This window comes from Amphibalanus amphitrite, unplaced genomic scaffold (assembly GCF_019059575.1).
Source record: "Amphibalanus amphitrite isolate SeventyFive unplaced genomic scaffold, NRLGWU_Aamphi_draft 000000F_arrow, whole genome shotgun sequence".
NCBI lineage: Eukaryota > Metazoa > Arthropoda > Thecostraca > Balanomorpha > Balanidae > Amphibalanus > Amphibalanus amphitrite.
This window is the reverse complement of record NW_024881498.1, coordinates 482,967-490,096: the sequence shown is the minus strand read 5'-3', so window position 1 is coordinate 490,096 and position 7,130 is coordinate 482,967.

Genomic DNA, 7,130 nt, shown 5'->3' with positions numbered 1-7,130 from the left:
TGACTCCTTTTCTTATATGGTTTTGTTGCTATCAGCGGTGGAATGGCACATCAGTCCCACTCAACTAAATATCCTAGGGCTCGTAAAAAAAACACTTTTGTCTGGAATCATCGGTTTCCTACTTGCGTCTGCTTGCATTTGGTGAGAGTATGAAAAATGCAAAATCTGAAATCAATCCGACGCGTTTATGTGCGCCTTTGCTTCGAAAATTTTCACAAATGCATTGGAGGTAAAAAAATCAACATGTGAAAAATTGTTACAAATTTAGGCCTATAACACGTAAAATGATGAGAGGATTCCAAATCTGGTCGCAAAATTCATATCGGAGAACATTTGACTGCTGTTTTGGCCAAAAACTGTCCAAATTTGCCCAAATTGGATATTTTGCCTATTTTCGACAGTTTTTTGCCAAAACAGGGGTCAAATGTTCTCCGATTTGAATGTTACGACCAGATTTGGAATCCTCTCATCATTTTACGTATTATAGGCCCAAATATGTAACGAGTTTTACATTTTCATTTTTGACCTCCAATGCATTTTTGAAATTTTTCAAAGTAAAAGCGCACATAGTAAAACGCGTCGGAATGATTTCATAGTTTGCACTTTTCATACTCTCACCAAATGCAACCAGACGCAGGAAGGGAACCGATGATCCCAGACAAAAATGCTTTTTTTACGAGCCCTTAACCCGCGCCCCACTGGGGTCTGTGTATAACACGCCCTACTGGGGGGGGGGGGCTATTCATAGCCCCCCCTCCTAACTCCGAAACTACTGGGCCGATCGTCAAAATTCAAACGGCGTCTGATAGCCCCGGAAAAACTGTCGAGCGAAACCTAATTTCATTGACCTCGAGGTCACCGATGACGTCACAGGTCAGGTCAAAGTAAAAATTATTAGCACTTTGGCTTGTTCACATTTTGGGCTCTGGCCGCCGTCTTACAAGTCAGATCAGGCTCATTTTTGGTTTCCACACTCGTGAACAGATGCTCTAGATACCTTGAGGGTACCAAACTTGTACTTTGATTTTCAGGTCAGGGTCAGGTCATCACAGGTCACGAAAATATTATATCATGCGTCGGTCACGTGACACATGTTTTATGGTCCATTTAGGCCATAGATTTCGAATTTGATGTCGTCTATGTCATTCGAGGTCATTTTGAGTCGAATTTAGCTTAGGTCAGGTCACTTTCAGGTCAAAAAAGGTCAAATTTTGAAGTTGAAATTTTTCAACAAAAAAGGTGTCTATTGGATGCAGTTTGAGCTCAGGAACACGATGGTGCCATTTATATTGGTGTACGATGCCAAATACGTACTGAAAAATTGATTTGAAAAATTAATAATTGTGATTTTTTTGCAATAATGCGTATAACTTGGCCATTTTTGAAGATATTTAGCTAAAACTTGCTAGAGTTAGTCATAATAATGCGTTCTGTCACATATATTCCGTTTTTTTTCGAAAAGTCAAAAACTTTTTGAAAAAAATATAAAAATATAAATTTTGAATATTATTATATAAAATTTTCTAAATTTTCAACATTTTGAAAATCCGAGATAGCAGTTTGATAGCGCGGTCAATTCTGAGTTCTTTCATGCAAAGAAATTGGATCTAGCTTAAAAACTGAGCTCTTGGGAGCGATTGCCGTGGTTCAATGTTTTGCGTCGAAATCGGACGAACATGACGTCACTCTGACGTCATTTCCGGCCGACCTATAGTAGCTACGAAGTTCAAATTTTGACACAAGGTGTCAAATTGATGCAGCCGAAGGTACTGAAAGTTTGGCGTCGATCCGTCAAGCGGTTTGGAAGTTATTGCAGAAAAACGGGAGGGGGGGCTATAAATAGCCCCCCCCCCAGTGGGGCGCGGGTTAAATACCTAATCCCTCTTCAAAATTTCGCGTATCGCAAAAAATGTGGTTTAAAATGGCAGAAATATTTCTCATTTTCTAAGAGCGTGATTCATCTGCTTTCATTTGAGCCCTATATCACATCTCGAGCTTCCGTAGTTTTTGCGCTAGGCTTAGAGGTTTTGTCCACATTTGAATTCGAGATGGACCTGTGTGCCACGGCGACTCAGGGCGAGGATGACAGCCAGCGTTATGATCAGCGGAGCCGCGGCGGCAGAGCAGCGGCGTCGCGGAGGCCGGCTCAGTCCGCAGAGGTAGAGCGCGGAGCCGATCAGCTGACGCGCGACACCCGGCAGCGAAGCGCCACCGCTACCCGAGCTTCGGCCGGTCGCCGCCAGACCCGGAGTAACGTCACTGTCCTCCAGTCGACCAATCAGCCGGTGATCCTCGTGTCGTGTGACGTCATACCACGGCCGACACGGACAGAGGTCCGCCATGACAGTGCGCGCCGGGGTCACCCTCAAACGCATCTCCGACTCTAAAGCGGCTTAAGTCGGGAGCGTCACAATAGCACAATAGCACAATGACTTAAGAAGATGATACAACTATCTGTGCAAGTGACAAGCTCTACACACCACTACATTTGGGAAAAATCCGAACTTTTTTCCTCAGCATACTGCATGGGTAGTTAACATACTGCTCAAGTTAGCATATGACCCGTAACATATACAATATACATGTATTACCATCATGGATAATCCACACGGGGGCGTGGCGATTACAGTCCAGCCCATACTGCATACCGCACAGCGGCACACCATGCATAGGTACCGACCTATGTAGATCATATGTAGATCATCGGCAGCGAGCGGTCAGCTCCCTTCTTCAGAATAGCTGTCATGGTGGGTCCTGCTCCTCGTCCAGCTAGGCATCGATGCCATATTAGATTTCATCACCTCCACATGCTTTGGGAGGGACAAAAAGATGGTCTTGCCCAGAGTATATAGAACACCGGGTACAGTCAGAGTTTGGGATATGGTAGCAGTCAAATGTCGACAGAAATGGCGAACAAGTTACAAACAAATGTAGGTTTATTCCACTGTTACATTTCATCTTGAAAACTGTTGGCACACATGACGTCATAGAGTAAAAAGTCCCCATCTAAGGTCGTTAAGACGAATTTTTGACATTATTAAATAACAAAATTATATTGGGTTACCTGTTTTTTCTTATATTGTTCCAACAATCATTTTTATTATCTCTATTGGCCAATTATTTGTTGATTACGTCATCTGGGGCCGCGAGTCGGCGAATGCAGTCGGTCGGAAAAAACACGTGTTTTCGGCGGCCGAGGTAAACAAAATACAGTATAGGTAGCTTAGGGTGATATGCTATTTCTATTATTGAAATCGCGTCTCCTGCAGTCAGTACTTTTTCGTCGCAGTGATTTTCACTTTTAGAATTTTCTTCAATAATTGTGGTATTCAGTTCTGCCTCTGATTTGCAATGGCAATTATTATTTGAAGTGAAGAAGGCCTTGTTATGGCCCTGCACAACCTCGCTGAAAAGTGAAACTGAAATGGCTGGAATAACAGTATTGCAACTGGTTTCAAATTATTCTTCAAATATCCTCGAAGTCAGGCTTAGACCTATGAATAACATCAGATTTGCAAGCATGTTCAAACTGCTCCGTTAATCTCCAGAACATCAGGCTCTTCTGACGCTTACAATGCCTGCGGCTGCAACATTATATTGCTAAGAATGGCAGTTCAGCAAGATGTATGTGCAGGCAGAGGCACTTAGCCAATGCACAATGCAGTGCAGATTAATTGTGGTGTGAATTTTGTGTGGATCAGTGCACAATGCGTGCAATGATCTGGTAAATGCCATGCCGAACGGCTGTGCTGTGATATGAGCTGATACTGTTGAAGTGTTGATGCAATGCTATCAAAGAAATTTTCAGAAGGCAAATGAGACATCATTGAATATTGCTGTAGTTTCCATATAAGTGCAGAGTTCCCAAGCTTGCAGCCTTTTTTCGTGTGATTGTGCACATTTCCAGCCTATGTGCGTGCTAGTGCGGAATACTTAGTTGCTAGATTGGCCGGCACAGCTTGTCAAGTGTCAACTCTGTGGTAAATGTGAAAATGAAGTCCAGCGAAGATTTTGAACATCTAACCTGACCTAACCTTATCTTCTAACTCAAAGCTTTCAACCTACCAATATACTACCTACGAACCCACCAGCCTAAAACCTACAACCTAACTCCTACAACCTACCAAACTCAAGTCTACAATCTGGACTTCATCTACACATATATCAACTCTATTGCCTGATAATCTTTTCTTGTTTCACACAATCTTATGGTCTGATATGTCTTTCTGAAGCAATAGTCAAAGAATGTGATAAGTTAAGTAATTTTGCACAAATGGAGATAAATAAATTTATGTATATGAGTGTTTTTGAGTTAAGTTGTGTTTCAGTGGTGATAAATGGAATGCTGTCATCATCACATTGCATGGCCACCATGATCAAAGGCTGATAGAGACAGAAGTATTGACTATTGAGATGACCCATCCATTTGTGTTTTTACCAATGCATTACCTTAGGCCTTAGGGAAAAGTGATCAAAAGTTGTTGAGTGAAGGGGAATATGGAGAAGAGCATTTATTGTTTGTTTTTGGGAAGAAGAAAATCAATTAAACTTATGAACAAGAAGTGATCATCATTGTATTATGAGCCCAAATCAAACAGGATTCTCTCATGACCATACTAAATGCACAACCCTTAGCTGTTTGTGCACAGTGGAACCCGCTTAACCCTCGCCGGACTTAATGGTTTTCTACATACGTGCCGGCCGGGGGCCGGGGCGGGGGGGGTACGACCCCATCTCGCCGTTTCGCCCCTAATGGAGCTAGAACGTCGCAGAAAAGACGAGCGTGTGTGTCGTTACGAGATGCAGCGTTTTGTACCCGATTTTAAGGTCTCAGGTCAACCGGTGACCTCTGAGGTCAGGTTAAGTGGCCCAAGGTACGGGTTCGGTTTTGGCGAATAACTTCGCAAAAAATGATTGCAGGGCCGCGATTTTGACAGCATCGTATTCGCCCTGCTCAGGCGCGTCGAATGGTATTCTTTTTATTTGGGTGAGGCCAACTTTGGGTGTTGACCTCGGGTCACGGTGAGGTCAGAGATCCCAAGGGCACGAACTTGGTCGAAGGAGGTCATGTCACATATTATTCGATTTGGCAGGTCTTCCCGAGTGTATTGGTGGCTTTCCCGACTCACTAGCTCAATTTGATCAGAAGTTATTGTCGAAAAACTTATGACACTAGTGACGTCATCAATGACGTCATGCAAGCTCTTGGTGCAAAAATGAAGCATCGAACCTTGTAAAGAGTGCATGAAATAATCACGGTTGCGTGTGTTACAGCTAGTCTGAGATCGTTCTGGGCTCCAAAATAGCTGTTTATAAGTTTCCCCCATTGGCTTATAATGGTGACTTCATATGACCGGCCTGACCTCATGTGACCTTGAATAAAAAAGCGAGATATACACGTTGTGAGACTTCTGGAGGATACTAGGTCCTGCAAGTTTCATCTCCTTGTGAAATTGCTCTGACACTGAGGGCGTTGCGAACTTGCGGTATCTGAGGACCGTGCAGAGGTTCACTTATGACGTCAAAGGTCAGTGACCTGACCTGACCTGAAACAGATGCTGGTATTGCAAGATCCGGCTTGAATCAGAGGTCAGGTTCATCACTACTCGGTACGTTCCGAGCATTCGAGAAAGCAACCATCAAGATGTAATTGAATGATACCGTTTAGGATGACATCTTCCCGCTAATCGCCATATTTCAGCGTTTTATGTATGTCCCATCGCCAAAGTGAATGCGGTTATCGATAGAAGAAAGATCAGGCAGTCGTGTGGTACACTAGGTTTTTACGTATCTCGACTAAGAAGTTCATAAATCGACTTTAAGTTTTGCCCTCGAAATCGGTTTCTCCCATAGGTTTAGCACTAGTGAAGGGAAAATAAAAAAACCTTCACGCTCTGCTTACGTCACCAGAGCGTGAAGCTACCAATGCCATTGACTGGGGGCCGGTCTTGCCCACACGATTAAGCTTTGGGGAGGGCAAATGCCCATTTTGCCCGCCCCTGGATCCGCCACTGGCAAACAGAGCACAGTAGAGCGTTTTTTCCTAGAAACAACCCTTTGCTAAGCTGTTATCAATTTTGCTATATTTGGGCCGAAATTTGGCCTCCGTCTCCTGACGGAGGCCAAATATCCTCGAATACATCCCCGTACAGTATGTCTAAAAAGAATGTACCGTCGCCACTACGTGGCGCTGGTGTCGCGAGCCGGTAGTTGGCTGAATCCGCACCAGACCACACATTCCCAAGCGCTAGGTGACAGCTGCGCAGCGGCCGGTAGTAGCGTAACCCCCAACCTTCGTGACACGACCCCCGGGGGGGGGAGGGAGGGGATCGGGCGGGGCAGCGCGTGTAGGGAGGGGTGCTCCGGTGGGCTGGCAGTTATCGCGGCCAAAGGTCAAGGAGTCACACACCAAGCGAACGGACGCTGATGTGGGTTCGTGGGGATCGTGAACTTGTGTGTGGTAGGTGCGTCTTGCGATGCACGGGTGATACGCCATGGGTCTAAGCCAAATGATTCAGGGGAGAGCTGAAGAAACACACCTGGTCAACTACGGCGAATAATGGTGCTGAAAAATGGAAAGTATGGGTCAATGCAAGCATTCATGATTATAAACAACTTTTCTGAGGACGCAAAGGCCAGCATTGAATAACTATATCCGGATCGAAATTAGCAGTGATTTATAATTACATGCCAAACTAATAGCGCTGCAAAACCCACCTAGTAAATTGTCAAGTCGGATTCATACCGACTTGAATTGCAAAACCCATCTAGTAGATTGTCAAGTCGGATTCATACCGACTTGAATTAAACTATCCTAAATCAAATTGTTAATTAACTTTCTAACACTGACGTTCTTTATCATATGATAAGTATGGGGTTAACCAAGATTCAGCATCTTCCGCGCTCAAACAATCACCCGTAAGGTTAGAACATTAATGGCCAGGGAAAAACAAGGTCGGGATTTGATTAACCTCGCAAAATGGTCACAGGGGAAGGCGGCTCGGTGGTATTACGTTTGTCATGCTCAGCCGCGCCAAATAGTAGAAATATGCACAGTGTATACAAAAAATATATACATTTTTTCCGGGCAAGACCATTGTGAGGCCCTAGGGTCAACTTATAAGACAAAA